The 15,603-nt window shown below is 43.0% G+C and overlaps 1 protein-coding gene across 1 annotated transcript in view; it reads left to right on the top strand.

Annotated features, from left to right (window-relative positions):
- Nucleotides 1-12,060: 12,060 nt before the first annotated feature.
- fam163ba (family with sequence similarity 163 member B, genome duplicate a) overlaps nt 12,061-15,603 on the top strand; it is a 64,319-nt gene continuing 60,776 nt past the window's right edge. The window contains exon 1 of the mRNA XM_034192424.1: nt 12,061-12,675. The gene's annotated coding sequence lies outside the window, so the exon portion shown is untranslated. The remainder of the gene's footprint in view (nt 12,676-15,603) is intronic.

Raw genomic sequence — 15,603 nt, 5'->3', positions numbered from 1 at the left:
AACGCCACTTTTTGTGATTAGAAGCCATCACGTGTACCTGTAAAAAAATAAATAAATAAATAAATAAATGGCATCTGAGTCTTCTCCGGGTTAGGGTGACGTTGCCTTAAAAGTGGAGGGAGAGGAAAATGTGTCACTCTGGGGGACCTCTAAATTTTATCTGATTGAGTTCAAATTTGGTCTGCACCTATAAAACCCCAATTGGAACAAAAACAACATGTGGCCCGAAGCCTCTCACAACTTTTATTTTTCACTATATAACATGAACAGCCCTAATAAACACTCATAACAACAAATACCAAAAAAAAAAAAAAAAACACAGACAGTACATTAATCGTTTGCCCAAAATACCTTGCTTTAGATTTCTGTGACATATGTTGTCGTATGGAGAGTCACCTGTTGGTCTCCCCGGCACACCACCCCCACATCCACTCCCAACCAATCCCCACCCCCTGGTGAACACTGGGCAACAGCAGACCCACCAAACAGCACCCCATCAACTGTCCACCCCCATACAGTATTCACTGCCCAGGTCTACCAAAGTGCACCCAAGGGCCATGCCCGGAGACCGCCCATCCCCCACAACGTGTCGCCAGTGTTTCCTGGTAACTCAGACACCTGGGCATGGGTAAAAAGAGAAAAATGTTCTCCTTATGGCTATTAATAATTTGAGACATATGACCTGATGGTGGCACTAATGCCCCAATAAGTACGCTTGCCAAACTCCATTAAAAGTAAAGAAGAGTTTGGCTATTTTTTAAACTGAATGTAGATCATCATGACTATCAAATCAAATCAATTTTATTTATATAGCGCCAAATCACAACAAACAGTTGCCCCAAGGCGCTTTATATTGCAAGGCAAGGCCATACAATAATTACGGAAAAACCCCAACGGTCAAAACGACCCCCTGTGAGCAAGCACTTGGCAACAGTGGGAAGGAAAAACTCCCTTTTAACAGTATGAGTACAGTCCCAAAATGCTAGGTCAAGATCAAATGAAGTCTTCAGTGTTTTGCAGCTTTAAAGGTAGGAACTTGAAGTTTGTTTTTATGCGACTGAAACTATACTGTAGAATTTCCTGTAGCTAGGCTGTTACTGAGTGTCCTTCTAGTTTGTGTTGCACATATTTCATGATATATTCCAAAGAAAGTGTTGTAGTGCCCACATCTGTCACCTGGCAGTCTGGGTATTTGATTTGAGGTTATTGTAGTGGACAGCATGCAATAATGAAGGTGTAAACAAGGCAATAGCACATCAGGCCTCCTTAGGACACTGCTCAGGGTTGCAGAAGACCTTATCAAACTGTCAATTATGTGCTTCCAAAGCAAGACAGATACTTTCAAGTTCGATTAAAATGTCAGCAAAGCCCTTGTGGGGATACTATGGTGAAAAATAATTCAAATCAGAAAATGAAAAAAGATTTGTGACACAAGTAGAATGGGATGGATATTTTACTGAAAGAATAATGTGTAATTTTTTGTGAATAACTTTCTTAATACTAAGTGTGTGCTCAACAAGTAATCATTAATACCAAAGGGAACTCAGCATCAGATGTCCTGGAGGGCAAATACATTTTGGTCTTTTCCCTAAAGACGCTCACAGATTTATTAGATCTGAGCAGAAAACTGAAAGAATGGAGCAGAAAGATGGTATTATATCTGTTAATGTACTAAAAATCAAGAGTGCCGACATCAGAATGCCAGAAACCAAATCAAGCACTCAGGGAAACGCTGTAATGCTGCCAAAGACTTTTACTGGCAGCTTTAGACGACAAGCTGAAGTTAAATAAAATAGACAGATTGGCACGTTCTTCCGTAAGGCTTTTTTCTCCCATGTTTCTTCCAGGTTTCCTCTGTCCTGGAATAAATAAATAGTTTCTTCCACTTTCTTCAGGAACAAAGTGAAAGAAACTAAACTTATGAATATAATAGGCAAAATGATGTTGATAATGAACTCCAAAATGGCAAATTTGTATAGCATTTTCCCATCTGGTTCAGAAGCTCAAGGGATCTATCTATCTATCTATCTGTCTATCTATCTATATATCTATATATATATCAGAACCTCCATGACCAGTAAAAGATCAAGGACCGTGACGTCGCCCGGTATGGCGGAGCCGGGGTCCCACCCTGGAGCCAGGCCTGGGGTTGGGGCTTGTGCGCGAGCGCCTGGTGGTTGGGCCTTAGCCCATGGGGCCCGGCCGGGCTCAGCCCGAAAGAGTGACGTGGGCCCGCCCTCCTGTGGGTTCACCACCTGCAGAGGGGGCCATGGGGGTCGGGTGCAGAGAGGATTGGGTGGCGGTCGAGGGCGGGTGGCCCGGCGGCCCGGTCCATGCTCACAGCCCCTGGCTGTTGGGACGTGGAATGTCACCTCGCTAGGGGGGAAGGAGCCTGAGCTTGTGCAAGAGGTTGAGAGATACCGACTAGAAATAGTCGGGCTCACCTCCACGCACAGCTTGGGCTCTGGTACCCAACTCCTGGAGAGGGGCTGGATGCTTCATTTTTCTGGCGTCGCCCACGGGGAGAGGCGGAGAGCTGGGGTCGCATTGCTTATTGCTCCCCAGCTCAGTCGTCAAGTGTTGGAGTTCACTCCGGTGAACGAGAGGGTCGCGTCCCTACGCCTTCGGGTCGGGGACAGGTCTCTCACCGTTGTCTCGGCCTACGGGCCGAGCAGCAGTGCAGAGTACCCGACCTTCCTGGAGTCCCTGGGAGGGGTACTAGATAGCGCTCCGACTGGGGACTCCATTGTTCTCCTGGGGGATTTCAACGCCCACGTGGGCGGCAACAGTGAGACCTGGAGGGGGGTGATCGGGAAGCACGGCCTCCCCGATCTGAACCCGAGTGGTGTTCAGTTGTTGGACTTCTGTGCTAGTCACAGTTTGGCCATCACGAACACCATGTTCGAGCACAAGGGTGTCCATAAGTGCACGTGGCACCAGGACACCCTGAGCCGGAGGTCGATGATCGACTTTGTAGTCGTATCATCTGACCTTCGGCCACGTGTCTCGGACACTCGAGTGAAGAGAGGGGCAGAGCTGTCGACTGATCACCACCTGGTGGTGAGTTGGATCCGCTGGGAGGGTAGGAAGCCGGTCTTCAACTCCCACCTCCGGGAGAGCTTCTCCCAGATCCCAGGGGAGGTTGGAGACATGGAGTCCGAGTGGACCATGTTCTCCACCTCCATTGTCGATGCAGATGCTCGTAGCTGTGGTCGCAAGGTCTCTGGTGCCTGTCGCGGCGGCAATCCCCGAACCCGGTGGTGGACACCAGAAGTAAGGGATGCCATCAAGCTGAAGAAGGAGTCCTACTTATCTTTGTTGGTAGGTGGGACCCCAGAGGCAGCTGACAGGTACCGGCAGGCCAACCGTGCCGCAGCCCGTGCGGTCACAGAGGCAAAAACTCAGGTCTGGGAGGAGTTCGAGGAGGCTATGGAGGAGGACTATCGGTCGGCCTCGAAGAGATTCTGGCAAACCGTCCGACGCCTCAGGAGGCAGAAGCAGCTCTCCACCAGCACTGTTTACGGTGCGTGTGGGGAGCTGTTGACCCTGACTGGGGATGTTGTCGGGCGGTGGAAGGAGTACTTCGAGGATCTCCTCAATCCCATCGTCACTGGGGACTCGGAGGCGGACTCATCCATTACACAGGCCGAAGTCACCGAGGTGGTTAGAAAGCTCCTCGGTGGCAAGGCTCCTGGGGTGGATGAAATCTGTCCTGAGTACCTTAAGTCTCTGGATGTTGTGGGGCTGTCTTGGCTGACACGCCTCTGCAACATCGCGTGGCGATCGGGGACAGTGCCTCTGGATTGGCAGACCGGGGTGATGGTCCCTCTGTTTAAGAAGGGGGACCGGAGGGTGTGTTCCAACTATAGGGGGATCACACTCCTCAGCCTCCCCGATAAGGTCTATTCCAGAGTACTGGAGAGGAGAATTCGACCGATGGTTGAACCTCGGATTCAGGAGGAGCAGTGTGGTTTTCGTCCTGGTGGCGGCACACTGGACCAGCTCTACACGCTCCATCGGGTGCTCGAGGGTTCATGGGAGTTTGCCCAACCAGTCCACATGTGTTTTGTGGATCTGGAGAAGGCATTCGACTGTGTCCCTCGGCGCACCCTGTGGGGAGTGCTCCGGGAGTACGGGGTCCGGGGTCCTTTGCTAAGGGCTATCTGGTCCCTGTATGACCGCAGCAGGAGCTTGGTTCGCATTGCCGGTAGTAAGTCAGACCTGTTTCCAGTGCACGTTGGCCTCCGCCAGGGCTGCCCTTTGTCACTGTTCATTATTTTTATGGACAGAATTTCTAGGCGCAGCCAGGGTGTAGAGGGGGTCTGGTTTGGGAACCACAGAATCTCGTCTCTGCTGTTTGCGGATGATGTGGTTCTGTTGGCTTAGTCAAATCAGGACCTTCAGCGTGCACTGGGGCGGTTTGCAGCCGAGTGTGAAGCATCCGGGATGAAAATCAGCACCTCCAAATCCGAGGCCATGGTTCTCGACCGGAAAAAGGTGCTTTGCCCTCTTCAGGTCGGTGGAGTGTCCTTGCCTCAAGTGGAGGAGTTTAAGTATCTCGGGGTCTTGTTCACGAGTGAGGGACGGATGGAGCGTGAGATCGATAGACGGATCGGTGCAGCATCTGCAGTGATGCGGTCGCTGTATCGGACCGTCGTGGTAAAGAGAGAGCTGAGTAGGGGGGCAAAGCTCTCGATTTACCGATCGATCTACTTTCCGATCCTCACCTATGGTCATGAGATTTGGCTCATGACCGAAAGAACGAGATCGCGAGTACAAGCGGCCGAGATGACTTTCCTCCGCAGGGTGGCTGGGCGCTCCCTTAGAGATAGGGTGAGGAGCTCCGTCACTCGGGAGGAGCTCGGAGTCGAGCCGCTGCTCCTCCACGTCGAAAGGAGTCAGTTGAGGTGGCTCGGGCATCTTTTCCGGATGCCCCCTGGACGCCTCGCTGGAGAGGTGTTCCGGGCACGTCCCACTGGGAGGAGGGCCCGGGGAAGACCCAGGACACGCTGGAGGGACTACATCTCTCGGCTGGCTTGGGAACGCCTTGGGGTTCCCCCGGAGAAGCTGGAGGAGGTGTGTGTGGATCGGGAGGTCTGGGCGGCTTTGCTTGAGCTGCTGCCCCCGCGACCTGACTCTGGATAAAGTGGAAGAAAATGGATGGATGGATGGATGGATGGATATATATATATATATATATATATATATATATATATATATATATATATATATATATATATTCATAACACAGTTTTCTCCAGAAAAGCACAAAACTGGGATTCTGAGTCCTTTCTTCTGATGTAACTAAAGTGTTTTACCACCACTGATATAATGCTTGAATTTAAACATTTACTGCAGCATTCTTCATGAAGAATAAAAAAAAAAAAAAAACATTGAAATGTTCTGCAGATTGGCATTTTCTCTTAAGAAGTCTTGAGTATAATTTCAACAATTGTGTTGAGGCCCATGATTGTCAGAGCTTTGGTGCACATGGCTCATAGTAACTACAGATAATCGGGTCTGACAAAACTGCAGCAGCAATCAAAGACCACAACCCTGCAACAGCCAGCACAAAACTGATCTGGATTCTGTTTCTTATGCGACTAAGCCTGTAAGCATTATAGCAGACAGGATAGATCTTTTGTGATCTAAGTACATAGATTCTCCATTATGTGATCATATAAGGCAGAAAGATTAGTATGTTAGGTTTTGTTTATGACACCTAAAGGCTAGAGGATGAGGTTGTCTTTATAACATCATTAGGACAGACTGAGGATGAGGTTTTCTTTATACCATGGCCAGCCAGCAATGTATGACATCCATCCCACGGTGGTAGCTATGGTCAGATGGGGTCAGTGAAGGATTACAAAGGGGTCAAAACTTAAAAGATGCACCAATTATACTGAGTAGTTATGACCATGATGAATGCTTGGCGTCCAACGTAATGGTCAAACAAGGTCAATGTCCATTGGATTCTATGACATATGTGAACCCTTAACGTGATTGTGAACTATTTCTTTTTACAACCCTATTAGCTCAACCCATAATTTGTATCACTTTTTAACCAAAATTGGAGCAACTTTAACTTTTAACCCTTGTACAAGCCTAAATTGACGTTTGTCAACCTTTTTGATGTTTTTAATCCCATAACTCCATAACATTCAGTCATAGATAACCCAAACTATTTCTTTTTGGAATCCGTAATTCCACAAATAATGTGGTATACCTTTCAATATGATCGGCGCATTTGAATATTTTGACCACTGTGTAATCCTTCATCGATCCCAACCTGGGTATAGCTGCTACCTGAAGGTGGTTGTCATACATTTTTTGTATGCCATAGTATACTGAGGCTGAATTGCGTATTGTTTAGCCACCTTCAGTGGTAATAAAAATCTGTATGGCCCATGGACTAAAAGGTGCAAGATAAGAAAAAGCTCAATGACCTGTTGATTTCTTCTTTACTTTTGGAACACACAGTAATCATTCATCTCAACAAAACCAAGCATGGGCCGGTACGTAAGGTTTTATTATATCTGCCAGTCAGTGGTGGGCACAGATAACCAAAAAATTAACTTTGATAACAGATAATCAGATAACTGAAAAGTTATCTTTGATAAAGATAAACCGATAAACCACCCAAAAATGTATCGGAAGTTACAGATAACCGATAAATTTCAGTATTGTCTCTGGTACATTTGCAACTACTAACAAACTGAATTTGAGTTTTAACACCACGATCGCTTTTGGAAGCATCAAAAGCGACAAAAGACCCAAACAATGAGCCCACACTTCTATGTTTGAACATGCTGCCCCTGCTGGAAACTACACAGCTACAACACAGAAGCACCCTGAGAGCAGCCACAAAGCCAGCTCTCTACCAATCACAATGCTCCGGTCAGGCGGAGGTCTTGAAAAATAAAAACATGCTGACTTATGGTTTTGTGTGAATACTGATAGAATAACTCCATTAATGTCAGTTATGTCATTTGTACAAAGTTAAAATATAACATATATCTTTTAATGTTGAATAATGCACTAATTCTGATGTTTTGTAACAAACACAGACAGATCGCAAAGGATTCTGGGTAAAAGTGCCCCTGCTAAACAATGATTGGTTCAGTCATTCATTATGTAAACCAACACGTTAATGTGACATGTGTCGTGTGTTGGTGTTTACAGATAAATGTGCTTTTGTAAAATAGTCCATTTTTTATTTGTAAAAACAGGCATTTTTACAGAGCCCTGGAAGTGTCATCGCAAAATGTTTTGCATGTGGAGAGAATGTGAGCACATTTTATTAGTGCCATGTGCACGTTTTATGATGTTGTAAAACGTGCACTCAATATTGTCTTGATACATAAATGTTAGCTTTACACTGTGCGAGTTTTGGCCCTTTTTCAGATGATTTTTCATTCATGCGAGAATTTTTTGGACTGAGTTTCAGGTTAATTGCGCGTCCTGCATCGTGTAGTGTACATGGAGTAACAAGCTGTGTTCAACATCTCATGACCACCTCCTGATCGCTGATCGTATGGTCGAATGAAAATCAAACCTGTTTGATATTATTCTGGTCGGCCGTCATGAGGGTATCCTGCTGCTGCTGAAGAGCAACAAGCATCCAACTGCTCGCACTGTGCATGTGCAAACACCGCAGAGCTGTCTTGTAATGTTTTTGTTGCTGTTGTTTTGTTTTGTTTTTAAACTTAATTTGTAAAAAAAAAAAAAAACATTTGCAAAGCCAAAAAGTTGATTTGACAACCATCTGATATAACTGGGGTCAAAATAAATAGAACACTGCCATCTACTGGTGCCCAGATGCTTAGTACTTAGGGCGAATATTGCCATGAACACTACTGGCCAGTAGATGGCAGTAGAGGCCTTGAAAACTTGCCAAAACAAAATTCCAGATAATCCGTGTCTGCTACATTTAAGATGCGTGGAATTTAACAAATGCAAATACAATAATGTCTATAAACCCAGAGAATATATTCACGAGAGTTTTAGGCACTAGAGTTTAATGCTGCTGTCCGTGGAGCCTGAACAGAGTGTCTGAAATGCATTTGTCCTGTCGTGAACGTACTGAGATTACCCTATCCTACCCATAATGCACTGCTGGGCACAGCATGTGCCCACAAAATCTTAAAAATTAGCACATTACTTTAAAACTAAAACATATATCTGATATTTTCACTTTATAAAACTTAAGACATGACAGTAATTTTAAATAACTTGTCCAAAATTAGTTTGGTTAAAATTTGAACCATAAGTGAAAAATGTATGCCTCTGGATGACTTGGGTGATATTGCCCATATATCAGTATGTTGTTGAAGAAAATAATTTTTTTGTGTGTGTGTGTGTGACCAGTTCTCCTTTGCTTGCAGAGGATTGAGTGGTTTGTCCTGAAAGCAGCTCTTTTCTGTTTGCAGAGGGTAGAACTATACATTTCTTAGTAAACTTTTAACAGGTAGGTCTCAACTGATTTTAAATTTTAAAAATATTTGCCGCTGTTCAGCTTGGTTTACTATGTTATCGGTCTAAAAGTTATCGGATAATCCGATAATGAAAACATCTTCGATAATTATCTGTTATTGGATTATCAGAAGTGTGCCCACCACTGCTGCCAGTCCATGAAGTGCTGTAAAAAAAGAAGAAAAGTGATCACACCAGATGTCTTTAATAAGAAATAAGAAATCATAAGCCATACCATTAGCTGCACAGTATAGCAGATAAGAGAATATTTAGAGCGGAATCCTGCAAATGGTGATACAAGCATCACATTTGGCACAAATACTCCTTAGACATTCCTCTTTTGAAAAACCGATTGGCCACTTGAATTTTCAATCAGTGGTCAGGTAGGGGTGATTTGAAGAATTACACAAGGGTCAAAATTAAAAGATGCTCCAATCATATTGAAAATATACCACAGTATTTGCCTGATCATAAAGATTCCAAAAACATTGGATTGGATTCTGTGACATATGTTAATCCTTAATGTGATTGTGAACTATTTCTTTTTACAACCCTATTAGCTCAACCAATAATTTGTATCACTTTTTAACCAAAACTGGAGAAACTTTAACTTTTGACCCCTGTACAAACTGAAATTGACCTTTGTCACCATTCTTGCTGTTTTTACGCCATAACTCAGTAACATTCAGTCACAGATAGTCTAAACTATACCTTTTTGGAATCTTTATGATCAGACAAATAATGTGGTGTAGTTTTCAATTTGATTGGAGCATTTTAAATTTTGACCCCTGTATAATTCTTCAGTTGACCCTCACCTGGCTGCCTATTGAAAATTAAAGTGGCCAGTTAGTTTTTTCATGTCTAAGGTGTATTTGTGCCAAATTTGGTGCTTGTATCACCATCTGAATGATTGCTTCTGTTATCTGCTGCACTGGCAATATCCTGCTTTGTCTAATGTGATGACAGGTGTGTGCAGACACACAGAAACACACTGAGAAAGATGTGTGATTGATAAGAGCATGAGTCACCTTCATATGACAGCCTGACTCTCTCCTAATACAAATACTTTAACATTGCACACTCACAGATCTCCACTTTTCTGAGCGTGAATAATGAATGTAATAAATCCTCATACTGTGACTATTAACATAAGCTTCCTATTGTTATTATATGATCTGAGTGAGATATGAGAGGTTTTTACAGGTGGTCTGAATCTAGGAAGAACAAATGGAGAGCTGGAGGAAAAACAAGAAATGCGGGATGGTGTCAGAAAGAGGCTCACAGTGAGAAAGTGAAGAAAAACTAATGTTGGAAAAGAGATGTGAGGGATCAATTAATGTTCACACATCCTCATTTATGTGCTGTGTGACCTGTGGCAGAGATTCCGAGAAGATGAGAGACTGAAAAAGAATCCTGCCAGGGATGGTTGTGTCACCGTCTTCATGGAATTTAATGAGGATTTTGTTCCAGACAGAAGGTTCCTTTTTGATTTCTCCACCTTGGCAGAAAATTGGGCAGAGAACAAGTGTCATTTTGTTTTAATTGCCCTCATAGAGTTGCCCAGCAGGTGTCTATTGTGACTAAGTGCTGTAAGTGTTAAGAGATACTCTTAATGAACTGTTCCTTTGGTGTGTTTCAGGGTCACATTGAAGGCTGGCAGTGGGTGTAGTGAATGGACAAGCTGAGTTTAGAAATAGATATCCTTAACCTATTTCATGTGGAAACAATAAATGAAACTTAGCATGTTTTTTCTGCTTCTGAAAAAGAAATGTCACAGTTAAACTTCTCGAATAGCAGATGTCTATTTTTTTATACTTGTGGCTGAAGGGGAAGCCTCAGTTGACTACCAGGGGGCAATATTGCAACCTTCGCAGTTTTTTACCCACAGAAGACTCGAGAATTGTAGGGAGAAAAATAGTTTGCCAATTTTTCAATTCCAAATTGTACAGTTGGAATCAAAACCATGTGGTAAACTATAGGTGCCATGTTTGCCTTTGGACCCTGACTTTCTGCTTGACCATCAAAAATGACAAAAGTTGCCCGTTTTTATACTGTAACTCAAAAACCACGATGTCACTGGACAAAAGGCTGATATCTTTGCAGAGCCAAAATATCTGCAGTCTTGGTGGCTTTCCTCACTTGTCTCCTTCTTGCATAGTCAGTTTTTTACAAACTGCGTCCTCCAGATAAATTTGATACAGTATTTCTTGAAGACTGATGTAAAAGAAGTCCGAGACATATTCAGTGATTTACAAATGTTCATGTGTCCATCCCCTGACTTTTCTAAAGAAAACTGGCTGTAAAAGTGATGATTTAGTTGTTATACTTAAGTGTATACTTTTGCATGCTATTGTTTTGACATTTATATATTTTTTATTTAATTTATGTCATGTTGTAGAGGTTCATTTTAACTGTGAACATAAAGGGCATCATTTTAGAAATTTTAATATAAAGAAGACTGAATTTTATTTATTTTATTTTTTGATGTCATTACAAATTTCCATGTTCACAAACTTCCGAACACCACTTCAACTACTGCTATGATGAGACACAGTAAATGTTGGAAAAGGGCATCATTTTGGAAGTTTTTAAAGAAGCCAGAATTTTTTGTTTGTTTGTTCATTTCACTCAAGGTGCTTCCAGTGTGCAGTCAAGTGCCTTGCATGACAACACCAACACATCTCTGTGTGATTGTGTGTGAATGAGTGAATGGGAGGCATCATTGCAAAGCCATGTGAGCTTCTGATTCAGATGGAAAAGCACTATATGAATGCAGTCCATTTACCAGTCCTATTTATTTATTTGCAAACTTAATCACAAACTTTTGAGCACCACTTTAACTGATGCTATGATGGATCTTATTTTAGAAATTTTAATATAACGAAGTTTGAATTTTATTTATTCATTTATTTATTCAAGATTCAAGATTTAAACAACTTTATTGATCCCTAAAAGGGTAATTCACATCACACCCAATTACCTCATTAATTAATGAATTTATGTATTTATGCCATTTAAAAAATAAATGAACGTTCAAGCACCACTTTAACTAATGCTATAATGGATCTTATTTTAGAAATTTGAATACAAGGAAGGCTGAATTTAATTTATTTATTTATGCCATTTAAAAAATAATAAACGTTCGAGCACCACTTTAACTGACGCGATAATGGCACTCATTTTAGAATTCTTAATGCAAAGAAGCCTGAATTTTATTAATTTATTTATTTGTGCAATTAAAACAAACTTTTGAGCACCATTTTAACTGATGCTACGATGACACAGGAAATGTTGGGGGGACTAAAGTGTTTTGGGCTCTTAATCTTGCATTTTCTTCAGTTAAAGTCATCTTATAGGTGAGAGTTGATGCTCAGCCTTGTGCGTCTTTTCTGCTCTTTCATTGACTCCGTTCTTGTGTTTTCTCTCTACTCGATCTGCATTTGCAGACCAAATCTGGTTGGATGTGTATGTTTGTTTCTTTGTTGATTTATTTAATACTCTCCTCGGTGCCATTCGCCGCTCTGCAGATCCAACAAGCAGACGCCTGGTCGCAGCCGCCACGCCGTCCTCTGGAGCAGCAGCTCGGGTCGCTCAACAATCAGGATGCGATGAAGAAACGTGGCAGCAGAACGGCAGACAGGAAGCGAACCCCTCCTCCGCGTCCACCCACGGAGGCTGATGTTTGACCTCGACCTCCGCGGACGGTGGCAAAATGGTTCCTGAAAGGTAGATGTGGAGATTTTCGTTCGTCTCCTCCTCCGGTGCGCTCGTGCTGCTTTTTGCGTAGGAGTGGACAGTAAAAAACAACTCCGCGCGAGCTGCATCATCCTCAGCATCCTCATCATCCTCATCGAGCTCAGACAGCCTCCAGATTTTTCCCTTGTCGCCTTTGGAGTGTTTTTATTGTTACGATTTTTCTCTGCGGGACTCTGGACTTGGACAGATGGTGAACACTTTTGGAAAAAACAGTCTAAAGATCGTGAAAAAAGGAACGCACAGCTTTAAATAAGTAACGACAATCCGGAACCTGCGGTGTTTTGTTGACTCACAGCTTCGCGTTTACTTTGGTAGTCGGTGTTTTTAGTGATTTCGATGTTTGATGGTTCCTGTGTGTATTACTGACTGACTGAGGTCGACTCTAAAGCCAGCAGAGGTTGCGAGCAGATGTAGATGTGATCGAGTGAATTCCTCTTATCTCTGAAGGTAAGTGGACTCAAACCACAATCAAAAGCTCAACGGCTCGTTTATGTTAGATTTCTTTTAAATTTTGACCAAAATAACATCTTGTTATCAGTCAGTAAATGAGCACTGTTGTGCGCTTCATGAGTTTCTGATTTCAGCACCATGGACAGAGACACCCTGCTTTATGACAATGAGAGAAAAGTTCTCATAGGAGAACATTTTGGGGATGGAATATTGGACATGAGGGTTGATCCACATCTGGTTACCATTGCTTAAAAACAATTATTGCTTTTTCCCCTATATGTAGCATCGAGATATCTTTTACATGTAGTATTGGCGTCTATGTCAAGTGACATCTCTGAGTGATGTGGGAAAAAAGAAGTATTTCAGAGATTTAGTTTGTGTACGTCCTCATCCAGCTGCAGACCCACGTGCTTCGGGGGTCTTATGGATTCATTGTTGGGATAAAGGCATCATGGTGCACTTACTTTCAAAACAGAAGGCTCCTGGTTCAAGACCACCTGTACCCATTCTCCTTGTACATTTGGAGTTGTATCAGGAAGGGCATCTGGCATAAAACCTGTGCCACATCATCATGCAGTTCCATAGCTGATCCACTGCAGCAACCCCAAGCAAAAAAAAAAAAAAGGGGGGGGGGGGGGGGACCAAAAGAAGTGACTTGTACTGACTATTGTAAGGATAGAAGTTCATTTCGAAATGTTGACCTCTATGATTGTTAAAATGGTTTTGATTGGCTGTCACAGGGGTTTGGTAGTCCTCTAAAGAATTCATGTCCTGATCCAGATTGAGCTGTTGTTCAGGAGTATTCAGGAATATGCTGTGAGAGGTATTATATCTGTCATTCATAGAGAATTTTTAGCAAAATTCTTGAAACTGATCCGGGTGCCGTCCCTTACTGGACACTATGTCTAAAAATTCTTTCCAAATGAGAGAGAGCACTTTTCACAGTATATTAGGGCTGACTCCCATTACCATTTTTGGCTGTGATTTCCATCCCAATTACAAAATTGACCACTTGATTTGTTTTAATCCTCACCAAAATTCATGTCTAATCACAGTTCTTGCTATTACCTATACTGTTTTATATCCAATTACTTCCTTTATCCACACGTTTCTAAAAAAGAAAAAAAAAATCTTTCTCCATTGAAATCTCAAAAATGTCTTCTGTTGAAGAGTGCAACATGCTTTTCTGCAACATGGTTTCTTGTTGTGGAAGAGGAACCTATGCCTACTAATTTTTACCCTGATTCAAAAATTTTAAGGTCTAGATGAAAGGATTATTAACCGAGGTCTGTACAGGAAAATATCACATTGAGTATGGACAGTGCAGATGGAGCACTGGCAAGGTCCATGCGAAAAACATAGAGATGTGATATTCCCGTACAGACTGAGCAAGCGAGGTTGTTAATTTGTTTATTTTGGCTATTATACGGTATACGAGGGCTGTCCATAAAGTATAGGTCCTTTTTTTTTTCAAAAACTATATGGATTTCATTCATATGTTTTTACGTCAGACATGCTTGAACCCTCGTGCGCAAGGCGTGAGTTTTTCCATGCCTGTCGGTGACGTCATTCGCCTGTAAGCACTCCTTGTGGGAGGAGTCGTCCAGCCCCTCGTCGGAATTCCTTTGTCTGAGAAGTTGCTGAGAGACTGGCGCTTTGTTTGATCAAAATTTTTTCTAAACCTGTGTGGCACATCGAAGTGGACACGGTTCGAAAAATTAAGATGGTTTTCGGTGAAAATTTTAACGGCTGATGAGAGGTTTTGAGGTGATACTGTCGCTTTAAGGACTTCCCACGGAGTGAGACGTCGTGCAGCACTCCCAGGCGCCGTCGTCAGCCTGTTTCAAGCTGAAAACCTCCACATTTCAGGCTCTATTGATCCAGGACGTCGTGAGAGAACAGAGAAGTTTCAGAAGAAGTCGGTTTCAGCATTTTATCCGGATATTCCACGGTGCGGCAGCACAGGAAAAACACCTCCGTGTTGATAACCATTTGTAAAATCCAGGCGGCTTTTGATGGCTTTCAGTGGAGTGAGTATATGAGAAATTGTTTAACAGCTGGACATGTTCCAACTTGTCCTTAAGGCTTCCAACAGAGGTGTTTTTCCTGTGGCAGAGTGTCGCGGTGGCTGCGAGCCGATGCTGCAATCCGCCCGCACGTCTTTCATTAAAAAAATCTCCTTTAACAGTGGAATATCCGGATAAAATGCTGAAACCGACTTCTTCTGAAACTTCTCTGTTCTCTCACGACGTCCTGGATCAATAGAGCCTGAAATGTGGAGGTTTTCAGCTTGAAACAGGATGACGACGGCGCCTGGGAGTGCTGCACGACGTCTCGCTCCATGGGAAGTCCTTAAAGCGACAGTATCACCTCAAAATCTCTCATCAGCCGTTAAAATTTTCACCGAAAACCAGCTTAATTTTTCGAACCGTGTCCACTTCGATGTGCCACACAGGTTTAGAAAAAATTTTGATCAAACAAAGCGCCAGTCTCTCAGCAACTTCTCAGACAAAGGAATTCCGACGAGGGGCTGGACGACTCCTCCCACAAGGAGTGCTCACAGGCGCATGACGTCACCGACAGGCGTGTAAAAACTCACGCATGCGCACGAGGGTTCAAGCATGTCTGACGTAAAAACATATGAATGAAATCCATATAGTTTTTGAAAAAAATAAAAAGGACCTATACTTTATGGACAGCCCTCGTATATAAACATGCAAACTTACGGTATCGCCCAAATATGAAAGCTGCTGATGGTTTCGGGCTCGTAGTCAGACCTGTTCAGAACTTGCTAACAGATGGTCTGGTACCTGGCAAGCTTTCAATCAGTGTTTTTTCCTATGTTGTTTAGATATTTATGGAGTATGTTCATGTCTGTCTTGGTTTTTCTGATTGCGTTTTTAGCTTTCTGGTTTGTAATGAAAC

The sequence above is a fragment of the Thalassophryne amazonica genome, chromosome 17, assembly GCF_902500255.1.
Source record: "Thalassophryne amazonica chromosome 17, fThaAma1.1, whole genome shotgun sequence".
NCBI classification, from domain to species: Eukaryota; Metazoa; Chordata; class Actinopteri; order Batrachoidiformes; family Batrachoididae; genus Thalassophryne; species Thalassophryne amazonica.
The sequence above is the reverse complement of the archived record's forward strand: the minus strand, read 5'-3'. Positions and strand labels throughout refer to the sequence as shown.